Here is a 14,608-nt window from a genome sequence, read left to right as displayed (position 1 = left end):
GCCCAATATCCAAAAAGGCCTGACATACTGAATGGTCAACCCTAGTCAACTCCTAGTCCAAGGTCCAAAAAGTCAACAAAAAAAGACGAGTCAACCAGGCCGAGTACGCCCTGCGTACTCATTTGGTACGCCAAGCGTACACCCTTTGGGGCCAGTACACGCAGTGTACCAGGTGGGTACGCCCAGTGTACTCCCCTAGACTCCAAACTTCTCCAATAAACACTTAATCACTTCAGCACTTGCTCCAACTCTCCAATCTGATTCCTATGGATGACTTTTCAAGTAAAGTTGGCAACTTTACTAGCATGCACGACTTAATGGGACTCTAGAGCTCAAAAGAGCTTAATGGATGGTCTTAACTCATGCTTGAACTCAAAAACTCCACAAAACTTGCACCTTTATGAATGAGGGACTCTTAAAATGTCCATATCTACTAGATTGAGCTCCTAAAGCAACCCTAGCTCACCAAGACCAATCAAAAGGGACTAAAATGGCCAACAACCAATCGAAAGTAGATCTATACAATAAATAGCCAAGATAGAGACTTTATACCTCTACAGTCTCGAAATGGAGATGCTAACACTGGATCTCTAAGCTCTTCTCCAGAGGTTGAGTCTTTCACCTTCTTCTTCTCTTGCACAAACCACCAAGAATCTTCTTTCAAGCTCCAAGCTTCACCCAAGGCACTCTAGGGTTTCATGAACATTAAAAGGGGTGGCGGCTGACTTAAAATGACCAAAGAGGTGGTATAATGTTGCTTATATAGGGTAGGAACCCCGAAATTAAGGTTCTGCTCTGAAGGAAGTACGCCCCGCGTACCCCTTAGTATGCCCGGCGTACTCACAAACCACTCGCGACCACTTATATTTATACATTGGACGTACCCAGCCAACACGCGCATGCATCCTTGCATGCATAGGACTGATCTGCCAAATATTTCCATTAGGGGCCAAGTTTGTCAGTATCTTAAAAATACTGTAACTCCCTCATCCTAAGTCCGTTTCCAACGAACCTTATATACACGAAAAGTTGGAGAGAAGCCCTACGCTCCTGACAACACACCCAAAACATAAAACCTCCTGAAAAAAACCCAAAATCCATAAAAGTTCGAGATATCCAATTACGATTATACTCTTGGCCTCCGAAGACACAATCAAATACTTTGATCACTTATACTATGACACCCACATCCGAATTAGGCCAAATCCTTCCTTTCCCAAGGCCCTAAACCTTATGACAACTGATGATTGGGCCGTATCCCCGAGCAACGAAAAAAATCCAAAACCGAGTGTTACAACTCTCCCCCACTTAAATTAGATTTCATCCTCGAAATCGCTCCTTACTAATACTCATATCAACACAAACAATCTGAGGAACTCAACCGAAGATTCTACGCATAAGACAACCTTCCCAAAACAACCAAAACCCAACCGAAACTCCCATCCCTAAGAAAACAAACCTTAAGCTCCCGCAAAGCCACTTCTATCTTCCGAGATCTGAAATCTATAGTGGTTTGACTCCCTGACAGACCTCTCAAACTGAACCGATTGTTAAAACCATGACACTTATCCATCGAACAATCTATTCAACCTTTGATGATAACAATTCCATAGACACACAAGAGATACAGAATACAGACTTCCTCAACTTTCAGGCCGATACACTACTGCTAATAGCCCGAAACCTCATCACTTGTCCTTCATTCGCAAGATGGAGCCATCCTGGAGCGCAGACACATAAACTACATTCTGAACCCTCCAACTGGTGAATATCCATTTGAATATACCTCCTGTCCCTAAGTGGGGCATTACCAGAACCATGAAGAATGATCCTCAAATCACACCGACCGCAAACTTGACCTAAAACTGAACCATATGATGAACCCAAAATCTTAACAACCCTTGACTCTTTGCTATGCCAATACCAACCACTGCTTCGTCGAGCAACGACAATCAAACCATGAACCTCTGCGATACATCCAACCCTTACTGGCCCCGGAGCACCCCCACCTGGGCATCCACTCGATACAATCACAAAGAACTTGATGACGTACGACTGCATAAGAAATTTCCAACTTGAGAATCACAAATCTAACAACAGCTTGCGAACAACTGGAATTATATTGCATACAACCTGCTGAGACTTTTTGATACCTGACTAATACTTCCCTCAATCCTTACTGCTTCCTTTATCCAACCAACAAATTTACGACTCGCCCGACCCCCATCCACGCGTCCACACCGAAAGCACTACAGGCAGAATAAATGAACCATTATGATCACTAGGCCCACAGCCTATGACTGGAATGCTCCCTATAACCAACCGACATTGTTGTCATCGCATCCTTGGCCCAACACTCTAGGCCTGAAGATACCCACCTCATTCCATTACCTTGAAGGGACCTAAACAACTCCCTTAAAACACCAACTGAGCACCACAAAATAGCTACCAAGCAAAACCTTACGAAAACGAAGTCGCACACGATCCGCGGATGGGATAATGGTTGCACTCTTGATCCAAATCGGAAGCTGAAATCCAAGAGAACCATGTACATAATTCGAACCAAGAGCCCCAATGCCCTCTTGCCCAGCTCACAAGTAGCACCCCCATACACATACTTAAGAAATCCATAATCTCCTCCGAAGAGAAAAGAAACACCAGAGATAATCGAAAGGCCACCTTAATTAAAACAGAAACATTCTCATCACCGGTCAAACAAGACCCCATACTTGTTTGAGACTGAACGGATTCCATCACTGCACCACTAAATTGAGAAAACCTCCAAGATGATCCCATAAGTTACCAAAACCTGAGTCTGCTATGAATCAGAATTCCACTTCACCATTGAGGGTAACATACCCAAGGACCAGGGGATCATAAACACACTGCACATGAGGGTAGGTGATGCATTCCTTGCTCTTAAACTGTCACCACTTGAATCCTTCATAGAATTCCCGTTGAAAGACGAAATCAACGTCTAATGGTCTAGGACACCTTGACACCTCAACCAGACAACCACAACCCACCTGGAGCTGAACATACCTGCTTCTAAAAAGGGTCCACCAACCAACATCTGCCCAACAAATCTGAAAGCAGTAAACCAACCAGCGAACTGACAGAACCCTCAATGACTGATGTTCAACCTGGGAATCCCAATTCTCCCCCACTTAGAACTCGAACCACCGCCCACTGGTGATGAACTGGAACATAACCCAAGCAGCCCATCCAGGTACAACCATACCTGACCATGAAACGAATATCACCCGCAGAATGGTCCTCCATGTACGGATCAAACGAACCCCACGAGGAACCTGAAATACAGCTGAAGACCTTGGATCTTCCCATAATAACCACTTACAAAGCATAGGCAATTGTCGGTTTATGATCCAAACATACACCCATGCATGCAACCCACACTACAATCCAGTACTTGGCCTTCCCATCTCCCAAGGATACGACCCTTGCTCACATCGCTAAGATACTCGTGTCACATCAAACTCCTTGTACACACCAGCGTTGACATGCTGTTTCCAACCACCGTGACCAACAGACCTCAAGCTGAGAATCCAACCTAACTCAGAAGGTCAAAAGCCTGCCCACTCCCTCTAACTCGAAAAAACTAAAGGCAAAAATCCTTGCAACAGATAACGACAACCCAAACTGATAATCCGCCACTTAAATCCCAGATGAAATTCCAAACCGATCATGACAACCGCTTCCTCCCCGTGTCTCGAGGCTCGAGGCACGACCTCTAACAAAACCCTCAAGATTTCCAAGCAACACACTCATCTGGTTCTGAACCATTTAACCCACAACAATATCGCCACATGGGCCTGAACAACATAAAACCCATTCTCGTGTGAGCGGCCCAAGCCAAAAGATCAACAGATACGGAACCACTGTCTCAAACCATGGTATCCAACCATGCTATCAACCCTGACCAGTCCTTAGAATCTCTGAAATGCTCCTCGATTTGAGTATGGATCCTGTGCTTCCAGTATTACGGGACCAATACTACCTTCCACACCTATCCATACTCTCCTCAAGAATCCTTTTGGGTCCTCTAAGACCAAATCATAAAATACTCTTGAAACATGCTCAACAGCGAAACAACTGCACTAGAATACTCCCTAGGCTATCCTAGGGTTCCACATTTCTCTGCCATCAGCTGTTGAAGAATTCCTCACAATGACAATTAGCTATTCCATGAATACAATCACCTGCAACAAAGCTAAGATAATCCTTCGAGTAACAGACTCATCCCTACAACGAGTAACACCTGTTCCAGGTATTATTTAATTTATCTATTTATTAGGGTTTTGTGTATGGACTCGGCGAGTTGGGAAGCTCCAACTCGTCGAGTAGAGATCATTTATGTGGATGCGGGACTTAGAACCTACTCGACGAGTCGGAAGGCCCCGACTCGATGAGTAGGCACTATAAAGAGAAACCCTAATTTTCAGGGGTTTGTACCCTATATAAAGAACATATGGCTCATTTGTAGCCTCCTTCATCATTCTTATTGTCCAGAAAGAAACCCTAGCCGCATTTTGGTGCTTCCTTGAGTGTGTGTGAGCCTTGGAGAGTGGAACTTGTGCTTTTGAGAAGGAAACTTGAAGGTTGAGGAGATTGAATAGAGTAGATGACTTTGGATCCATCATCTACTTGTTGTTAGCATCCATTTAGAGGTAAAAAGTTGCTACCTTGATCTCTAGTTGCTTAGATCTCATTTATGGAAGAATATGGTCACTTTTGGTGCAAAATGGGGTCATACTCGGGTTTGGACTTATCACAAGGATATGGTTCCAGATATGGACTTCTCTAGGTCCTCAATGACATAAAGTTGCTCACTTTATCCAACTTAGGCCCTTTCCATGCACTAAAACCTTGTAGGAATCTTAGTTTTGATGTTATAGCCTTGGGAGGCCTTGCATGCACGTAAAGTTTGCAACTTTACGTGGTATCTGCACTAGGGGAGGTTGGATCTGAAGTTTGGGAGCTTAGATCCTACTAGGAAGGACTGAACACAAAAGGATTGAAGGAACTCGACGATCCCTTAGTCGAATCGACGAGTCGGGGTAGGGTTTACCCGTTTTCGAGTTTCTGAATGAGCGCAGTGAAGGATTAGGGTGTTGGTCTGAATGGAATTTTGGTTTTATGGACATTGGATGAACTCGACGAGTCACTTAGGTGACTCGGCGAGTTGAATTGGGATTCATTGGAATGGACTCGGGAGGAACTCGACGAGTTGCTGGATGCACTCGACGAGTTGAGGTGAACATGGACTGTTGACCTTGACTGTTGACCAGGGTTGACTTTGAGGGTATTTATGTTATTTCGGGATTGTGACAAGTTAATCACATGATGATTATAGGCAGTTGAGTCGGTGCAGTGTGTCGGATTTATCTGATCTTAGATTTTCAGTTCAGCATTCGAGAGGTGAGTCTTCTCACCATACCAATGGGTCTAAGGAACCAAGGATGGTCCATTTTATGATATGTGGATTGTAGACTGATTATGTGTTATGTTAGTATGACATTTGCATGGAAGACCCTGGGGGGTTCCCGTGGCAGTAGACTGAGACCACGTGGGGGTTCCTGTGGCATTTGGTGTAAGACCTTGGAGGGTTTCCATGGCATCCTAGTATATTTGCATGTTTAGTTTGTATGATATTTACTTGGTAGTGAAGACCATGTGGGGGTTCCCATGGCATTTGGAGAAGACCATGGGGGGTTCCCATCGCAGGAAGACCATGTGGGGGTTCCCATAGCAGGTAGTTAAGACCACGTGGGGGTTCCAGTGGCACTAGGTGTAAGACCCTGGAGAGTTTCCATGGCTTCCTTATATGTTTGTATACATGGCTTATGTGATATATGTAGCTTTTATAGCTAATATGATATGTGTTATGTGGATTGTGTGTTGGGTATGCTCTAGGGGACTCACTAAGCATTAGCTTACAGTTTGTGGATTTGTTTCAGGTACATCTGAGCCCAAGGGCAAGGGCAAGGCTTGATGGCGGTGCGTGCACTCTCTCACATACGTTTTTATGGGACTCTCTGATGATTTGAAATAACATTTTTATGGTTATAAATTTGAAAACAATTGTATTGAGATTTTATGGTTTTATGGAAAGTGTTTTGGTTAATTAAAAATGAAAATTTTCTTTTGGAAATTGGGTCATTACAAGTTGGTATCAGAACCTTGGTTTGAGGGATTCAGGCACACTCTCGGGTGTGTCAGGACTCAAACTAAGGAAATGGTAAAATTGTTTTCAAAAATAAAATAAAAGTTAAAACTTTTAAGATTGTAAAAGAGGAGAGTGCAACGTGCGTGATTGGCCGAGCCAAGTAAGTAGTTCCCCAATATGTTAGCCCAGTTATACTCATTTTAAGTTATGATAATCGTATGGATCTTGCTATGTGTATGCTTTTAAAATTGTATATGGTTAGGAGCTTATAGCCTTAGAATGATTGATTTGGCCTTATTTCCTGTTCCTTTTCTGGTTGTGGTCCTAGGGTAGAATCTCTTATTCAAAAGTCTATTTGATCCTTTTATGTGTATAATTTGCATGCATAAAGGCAACCTGTTATGATTGGTCTGATTGATGTGGGTAGAGCAAATCTTAGGATAGCCTAGGTATTGAGACATGTGGTAGTCTGTGGGATATGATTTATTTTGGGACAAATTGGAGTTATCAGGTAGGGCCTTGGTAAAGGTACAGGTAGGTGTGGAAGGTAGTATTGGGCCCGTACTACTGAAAGCACAGGACCTGTACCCGAACCAATGTTAGATCTGGAAAGCAATAAGGAGGACCGGTGTGGGAAGATCCCCTATATGGATATCCTAATCAATTATGATTTATGACATTTCAGTTCAACATGGTGGTGACACGATTGGGAGCAGGGGGATCAGGATCGGGATCTGGATCCGGGTAGGGCAGTGGTACTGAGCCCATTGATGAGAGGTTGCGCGAGCTCATTGCAGTCGAGGTGATGAGGGGCATCCTTGACGTTACCCCGGTTATCTTTGGGACGGTCAAGGAGGGTATGATGGATATTATGGAGGAGAGGCTCAGGGCATTCAGAGCCGAGATTATTGCGGGCCAGGTTGGGGCCCAAACTCCCTCGTTCCGGGAGTTCAAGGCGTGTGGGGCGCCGGAGTTTTTTGGGGTCAGGTACCCCATTGTTAGCCGGCGCTGGGTGGCGGATATAAAGAACGCCCAGCGCACAAGTTCTTGCCCTGATGCGGCAAAGGTGGGTTTTGCTTCATGTATGCTGAGAGACAGAGCCCGAGACTGGTGGGGAGAGGTGACTAGTCAGGTGGGAGCAGTCGGTGTGGCTGAGGGCCAAGTTTGTTCGGCGATTTGATTTGGAGTTTGCACCAGCTATTGAGGTGAAACGGTTAGTGAGGGAGTTCCAGGAGCTCCAGTAGATCACCAAGACTGTGGCAGAGATCACCACCAAGTTTCGGGAACGAGCATTGTTGATCCCACAATATGCTACCGATGAGGACATGAGGAGGACGAGGTATCATTCAATGTTGAGGGATGATATCTGGGAGTTTGTGAGCTTCACAGGGTGAAAACCCTGAATGAGATGGTGGAGAAGGCCTGTGAGCGGGAGATGGAGTTGGACTTCTACACCAAGCGGAAGCCTGAGCAGGCACAGACAGCAGTAGGTCATGCTAAAAAACCTAAGACCTCGGATTCATCCAGTAGGGGCCAGTGGGACCGTGGCCGGTGTGCCAAATGTAGGAGATCTCATGGTGGAGTTTGTCGTGGGACGGGCCCGGTATGTTATACGTGTGGTCAGCAGGGCCACGTGAGCAGGGATTGCCCCAAGAAGGGCTTGATTTGTTTCCACTGCAACTAGACTGGCCATAAAAAGACCGATTGTCTGAGGTTGCAGGGAGGGGGAGGGGCAGTGGTGGCGCATGTTCCCGCCACAATGAGTATTACTTATGGCCGCCCTGCTAAGGCGGATGCTCCAACGGTGAAGAGTCGTGCATTTCAGTTGACTACCGAGGAGGCTCGGGCAGCGCCAGACATTGTGGCTGGTACGTATTTTATCTCCCTGCTCTAGATTTATTGCATTGCTTACATGTATATTCTACTTATGTATGGGGACCTTTTTGTTCAATGGTATGTTTGCTCACGTTTTGTTCGATTCGGGAGCTACCCGATCGTTTGTGTCTCTTGCTCTTAGCAAGAAGTTTTGGGATGCGCCGGGAACTTTGGATTCCCCACTTGAGGTGGAGATTGCGAATGACCGCACTGTGAGTGCTGCGAGGGTGTATCAGGACTGTGTCCTGAATGTGCTTGGGGAGAGGTTTCATGTTGATCTAGTCCCGATACCATTGCGAGGGCTGAAGGTGATTGTCGGGATGGACTGGTTAGGGGCCAACGGGGCCATGATTGATTGTGAGCGCCATTTGGTGAGGGTTCGAACCGCAAGTGGGGGAGAACTGGTTATTTAGGTAGAGAGGGCCTCGCAGGGGCCAACCCTCTGTTCAGCTGCGAGGGCTAGGAGATTTCTGCAGCAGGATTGTACGAGATTTCTGGCATATATCTCGGAAACGAGGGTTAAGACCACGACATATGTGGGCAGTATGCCAGTTGTACAGGAGTTTCGGGATGTCTTTCCCGAGGAGTTACCGGGAGTGCCTCCGGAGAGGCAAGTGGAGTTTCGCATTGATTTAGTGTCGGGTACCGCTCCGATAGTGAAGGCACCGTATTGGCTAGCTCCGCCCGAGATGCAGGAGCTATCTACGCAGCTTCAGGAGCTACTAGACCGATGTTTTATCCGACTGAGCAGTTCCCCGTGGGGAGCTCCGATCCTGTTTGTGAAAAAGAAGGACGGGTCCACAGGATGTGCATTGATTATCAAGAGATGATGTAGCAACCCGAACCTTTTTTCCGTTAAAGTTAGTCGTTTTCCGTTAAATATTACGAATTGTATTTGTTCCGTTAAATTCTTATGGTTTAGAAGATCATTTTTATAAGAGTCGAAAACAATATCACGCGAAAACCTGAGCTACTTCGAAAATCAGTGAAAACCAGCCTGACTAATGTTCACGGCCGTGAACCCAATCACGGTCGTAAACCCGTTCACGACTGGTGGACCCACCACCGACCATGAACCCCCCTATATATATGAACTCCTACCCCTCATTTACACTTTTCTGGCCGCGAATAACCTCTCTCTTTCTCTCTCTAAAACTCGTCACCCAAAAACACCAAATTTCTCGTCATCTAGCACTCTATCCGCCTTGGAACTCGTTTTGGAGCATCAACACATTTGTTTTTCATCAAATCGAGCCTTGTTGTTCTTGAGTTCACGGCCGTACACCCTTCAAATCTTCAAACCTTCAAGGGCTGCAATCCGTTCACGGCCGTGAACCCTTCAAACATTCATATTTCCGAACACCGGTCACGGCCGTAAACCCTTCAAGGGTCTGTTCACGGACGAGAACAGTTCACGGCCGTAATCCCCTTCACGGCCGCAAACCTTCCCAAGTCGTGAACTTGGCTGAAAACCTGCTTTCTCCGATTCAATCAAGTCCCGGTAACATTCCTAAACCAAAAGCAAGTGTTTTTCAAAGACTTTAAATAATGGTTTCGCTAATAAATGCATATGTGTATTTAATTGATATTAGGATCCCGTTAAGTGCCGCGTACATCAACCCAAGGGTCTTCACTACCAGTTTCGTTGTCCGACATTTCACGCAACCAACAGTGAGTTCATACCCCTATGCTTTTATGATTTTAATGTTTTCAGGGGAGAATACAAGCCAAACACAAATGATTTTGTGAATTTATATAAAAGGATTTCAACACGTTTAAAACTGATGCAATTGATATAACCATACGGTTTCCACCTTTTTATAAAATATTTAGATATTTTATCCCTTTTGTAACATGCTGAGCATAAGGGACGTTTTCAACTTACAAGCATAATTGCATAGTTTTTCAGAACAATACATAAAACAAGTACATAACCTACATACAAACTATAATAGGTATAGTTTGGGAATTCAATACACGGTTTTACATATACAGGCATATAAACTATTACAAGAATATAGTTTAAGGAACGAACGTATCTGTTTATAAACTTATCCGTTATTTATCAAAATGGTTTCCGTATTATTACTTGTAAAGTCGTTAATCTAGTTTGTAGGGTCGAAATGTGTTGTAAACAGTCGAAGTCTGTTTAATTGTTCTCTTCGTATGTTTTTTTATCTTCGTATGTTTTGTTATGTATTTGCTAAGGTGTCTCATGTACGAAGCTTAACGTCTAAGCCTTAGTATTTTTTGTACTTCCTGTTTCCTATAAATAGGAGCTGAGCATTGAGTAGATAGTAATAGTTTGAGAGTGATTGTAAAAGTTCACCCTTTTTACTATCATTTTTGTACTTGTGTTCATCGGAAGTAATAGAGCTGAAACCAAATTATATTTACTTATTGTGTTCAAATTACATTTGATTTACTCTGATTTGTTTCATACTCGATTATCATCACTGTGATCTGATTTTCAGTTGAATCTCTAGTTTTTGAGTCGCAAGTTTGTCTCAAAAGTTTCCGCACTGTTTGATTCTGAAAATCATCTCTGATCTACAGTTTTGATTTGATTCTGCATTTAATTTGCATAATCGAGTAATCGATTTTGAATTTCTGATCGATTTGTTCATTCAAATTCAAATTTCTTCACGTTTTTCTGAAAAATCTCATCCGTACATTCATGGAGAATTTCAACATGAACACGATGACTTCATTCTCTCATCTGTTAGGATCTTCTACGAAGATTCCTATTTTGATTCCGGAGTACTATGATCAGTGGGCTGATCGAATGTAGGATTATTTGAATGGTTTGGACGAGGAGCTCTGGAGCTGCATTACTGGAAATGTTCAACCTCTACCAAATGTTCAACAAATTGGATCATCTGGAACAGCATCTGCAGTCGGCGATCAATCCACCAGGCTGAAGAACAACGAAAAGTGTTGTTTGAGAGAATTACGAGGTGCATTGCCACCTGTTGTTTACAACTACATCCTTGGTTGTAAACTGCAAAAGATATCTGGAATACTCTTAAGGAAAAGTATTAGGGAAGCGAGAAAACAAAGATAAACTCTGTTAAGCAATGTCTTGTGGAGCTTAAAGAATTCAGAAAAAAGGAGAGTGAAACGATTGAAGTTTACTATGATCGTTTTAATGAACTAATCTATCGATGCAATCGTTATGGAATCACAAGGTCTGCTATGGAGTTCAATCTCACCTTCGTGATGGGACTTCGTAAGGAATGGAGGAGTGTAAGCATGATGGTGAAGAATCAACAAAGTTTCAATACATCATCTCTAAATGATCTGTATAATCAGCTGAAAACTCATGAAAGTGAAGTAAACGAGATGGCAGAAGAGTCGAAGCTCAGTCTGTGAGGTCCATTAGCTCTTGTTTCAAAAGTATTTGAAAAAGAAGTTGTTGAAAAAGGTGATTCTGATGGTGAAGATGGGTTTTTAATGAATTCGGATGATGAGGCAATAGCTTTTTACTCGAACAACAGAGTTAAAAAGTTTTTCAAGAAACCATTTAATCCGAAGATGAAGCAGAGTGAGGGAAAAGGAAGTTTCGTGAACAAGCCTGCAGGAGAAGAGAAGAAGAAGTTTGAAAAGAAGGATGAGAAGGTTACTGAAGTCAAGAACGAGAAGAAACTGAAAGGAGATTCGGGTGTTGACTGTCATTACTGTAACATAGCAAAATATTTGGCAAATGATTGCATGCTTCGTAAGAAAGAGGAGAAAAAGAATAGAGTCAAGGATGAAGCGTATTATGTGGAGAGATTGGAAGAGGTGCGTTTGAAGGCGAAAAATATGTCATTGGTGGCTAGAGGTGAACAGGAGGAAGATGGCACATATCAAATCTGGTCATCCGGATGCGATGATGAAGAGATGCGTAATCCTACGCATGGTGTTATGTTCGCAAAGCTGGAGGAAGATTATGCCGAAGAGGTGACTGGTCATTGCTTCATGACCAAAAGTGATGATAAATCTCCAATGACAACCAAGGTACGTGCTATTCTTCAGTCTTTTAACATTCCTTTACAAGCTTATGATTCTGAAATAATTTCATTTGATGATATTGTTGCTTACTTTGATTCAATTGTGGTGTCCGCTAGTAACGAAGCTAAAAAACTAAACATCCAATTGCAAGAGACACAAAAATTGTTAGATTCGAAACGCAGCACGGTAGAGTATCTTGAATTACAGATCAGAAATATCATGTGTGATAGGGATACATTAAGCAGTGATGTTAAAATGTTGTTAGCACAAAGAAACATTTACTGTAACTCTACAAAACGTTTATATGCTAAATTGACTGCTTTGCATCATTCGTCTGACATTAGCAAAGAACAACATAGGAAGTTATTACCTTTTCTTGCTTTCGAAAGAGAGAAAATTGATAGCGTGTCTTATGATTGTGAGAAAACCATAGCAAAATTCGATAAAGTGCCTGATAATCGATTTGCTTATGGTATTGTTAAGATAGATGAATACTTGAATGTTGATGAACTTGTTGAGATTGTGAATGATACCTTAACCAAAAATGAACAAATCAAAATTTTGAAAAGAACTGAGAATTCGAAACTTGACTCTCAATCTAATTTCGTTGATGTCGATGATAATTCTGATAGTTTTAGCGAAATCAGTGAAATTGAGGAAGAGGAAAGTGTCGATTGTTCACAGTTGTCTGTCATTAATGTCACATCTAAGTCTAAAGGAAAAGAAAAATGTAATGATTCGTTGGATAAGGTTGCCACTGACAAACCCTCAACTTCGAAAGGTTTTGATTTCGAAAATGTGAGTGTCAAAGATAGTCAAACGGATAGTAGTGATGATGAGGATGAAGAACAAGTTTCGAACAAATCAAAGCCTGAAAAGCCTGTTTCAAACGAAGCAACCATTCCACGAATTGTTGTTGATCAAGTGTTTGGAGACACTGAAAATTTCGACAAAGTTTTGTCTGAAAAAGGAGCTCATTATTTGGAAACAAATCAAGTGGTGTATCCAAATTTCAAGTGTACAGATGATGTTGTATTTCCAAATCAAGTGTTTGTCACTACTGGAAATGTTGAAAACATCAAACCAGAGTTCACCAAAATGGTCGAAGATGACAACAAGAAAACATCAGACGAAGGATTCTTTTCAAATCAAAGCACCGTCGAAAATAATCTAACAAAGAATTCGTAAGTTTTCAAAGACAAAAACCACAACGAAAATGGGTTGAAAAACAAGCAAATGCAAAAGAATGTTTGAAACAAGAAACTAAAGAAACAAATGAGAATGTGAAACTTAATACAAACGAATTTAAGGATCGTGTTGAAAAATTTTCGAAGGAACATGGAATTTCGAAAAGACAGGCAAGAAGGAAATTTTTTTGGCAAGTTGTGTCAAATGAAACGGAATCAAAAACACCTACCAAGAAAGTGTTTGAAAATGAGTTGTCCAAACCTGATCAAACTAAGTTTTCAAAACATTCGGATAAAAAGGAAAATCCCGCTCAACCAATTTCGTCTGATTCTCAAAATGATTCTGTGAAATTTTCAAAAACAAAAACTTTTTCCACAAATGATAAACAACAAAATTTTCATTCAAAAAGCCAACCAAAGTTTTCAAAGCCAACAAACAATCCAAATCGATTTTCTTCAAATCCAGCAAGTCGAAATTTCGATAATTCTCGTCGATTTGAAAATGTTCGAAAATTTGAGAACGTTGGAAAATTTGAACATGTTCAAAAAATTGAAAATGTTCGAAATTTTGAGAACGTTAGAAAATTTGAGAATGTTCGAAAATTTGACAATGTTCGAAAGTTTGAAAATGGTCGAAAAGTTGAAAATGTTCGAAAGTTTGCAAACCATCAAACAGTTGTGTATGATAAATCCTCAAAAACTGCAAAGTTTATACCTCAAGAACCAAATTTTCCAAATCCTTCTGGGAAAAAGAATTCGAAAGTGTCATATACAAAGGGTTCGTCAAATGTGAATAATATCGATCATTGGCTTGAAGGACAAGGGAAGATGTTTCAATCTCGTAAGTATTCCCAACAACAAATTCACGAAGCATATGAGAAATATTTGAATGATTCTTCCAATGGAAGTTCCTTTTCCAAAGACTCAAATATTCCTGTGAAAACATGGAAACCAGTTTCGAAAGCTAAACCTGTTGCAAACCAACTTGAGGACAAAAAGGCGAATGTCAGTGACAAAACTAAACCTTCGAAAACTTATGTTTCTGCTCCTTTACCTGATGATGTCGACTTAATTGACACTTTCAAATCAAAAGTTTGTAATTGGGTTTTAGGTTCTTCTTTTCACTCGGTTTTCAAAGCTAATAGCCAAAGACCCAAATAGCCTTGGGTACCTAAATTCTTTCATTAATTGCAGGTTCTATGTGACGAGCAATATGATGATAAATGGTACATTGATAGTGGTTGCTCTCGTCACATGACTAGAAAGAAGGAGAATTTACGTGATTATCGAAGTTTGGAGAATGCAGCAGTAGTCAAGTTTGGAAACAATCACAAGTGTCAGGTGAAAGGATATGGTCAAGTCACAA

This window comes from Lactuca virosa, chromosome 5 (assembly GCF_052849685.1).
Source record: "Lactuca virosa cultivar CGN04683 chromosome 5, Lactuca_virosa_CGN04683_v6, whole genome shotgun sequence".
NCBI classification, from domain to species: domain Eukaryota; kingdom Viridiplantae; phylum Streptophyta; class Magnoliopsida; order Asterales; family Asteraceae; genus Lactuca; species Lactuca virosa.
The sequence above is the reverse complement of the archived record's forward strand: the minus strand, read 5'-3'. Positions refer to the sequence as shown.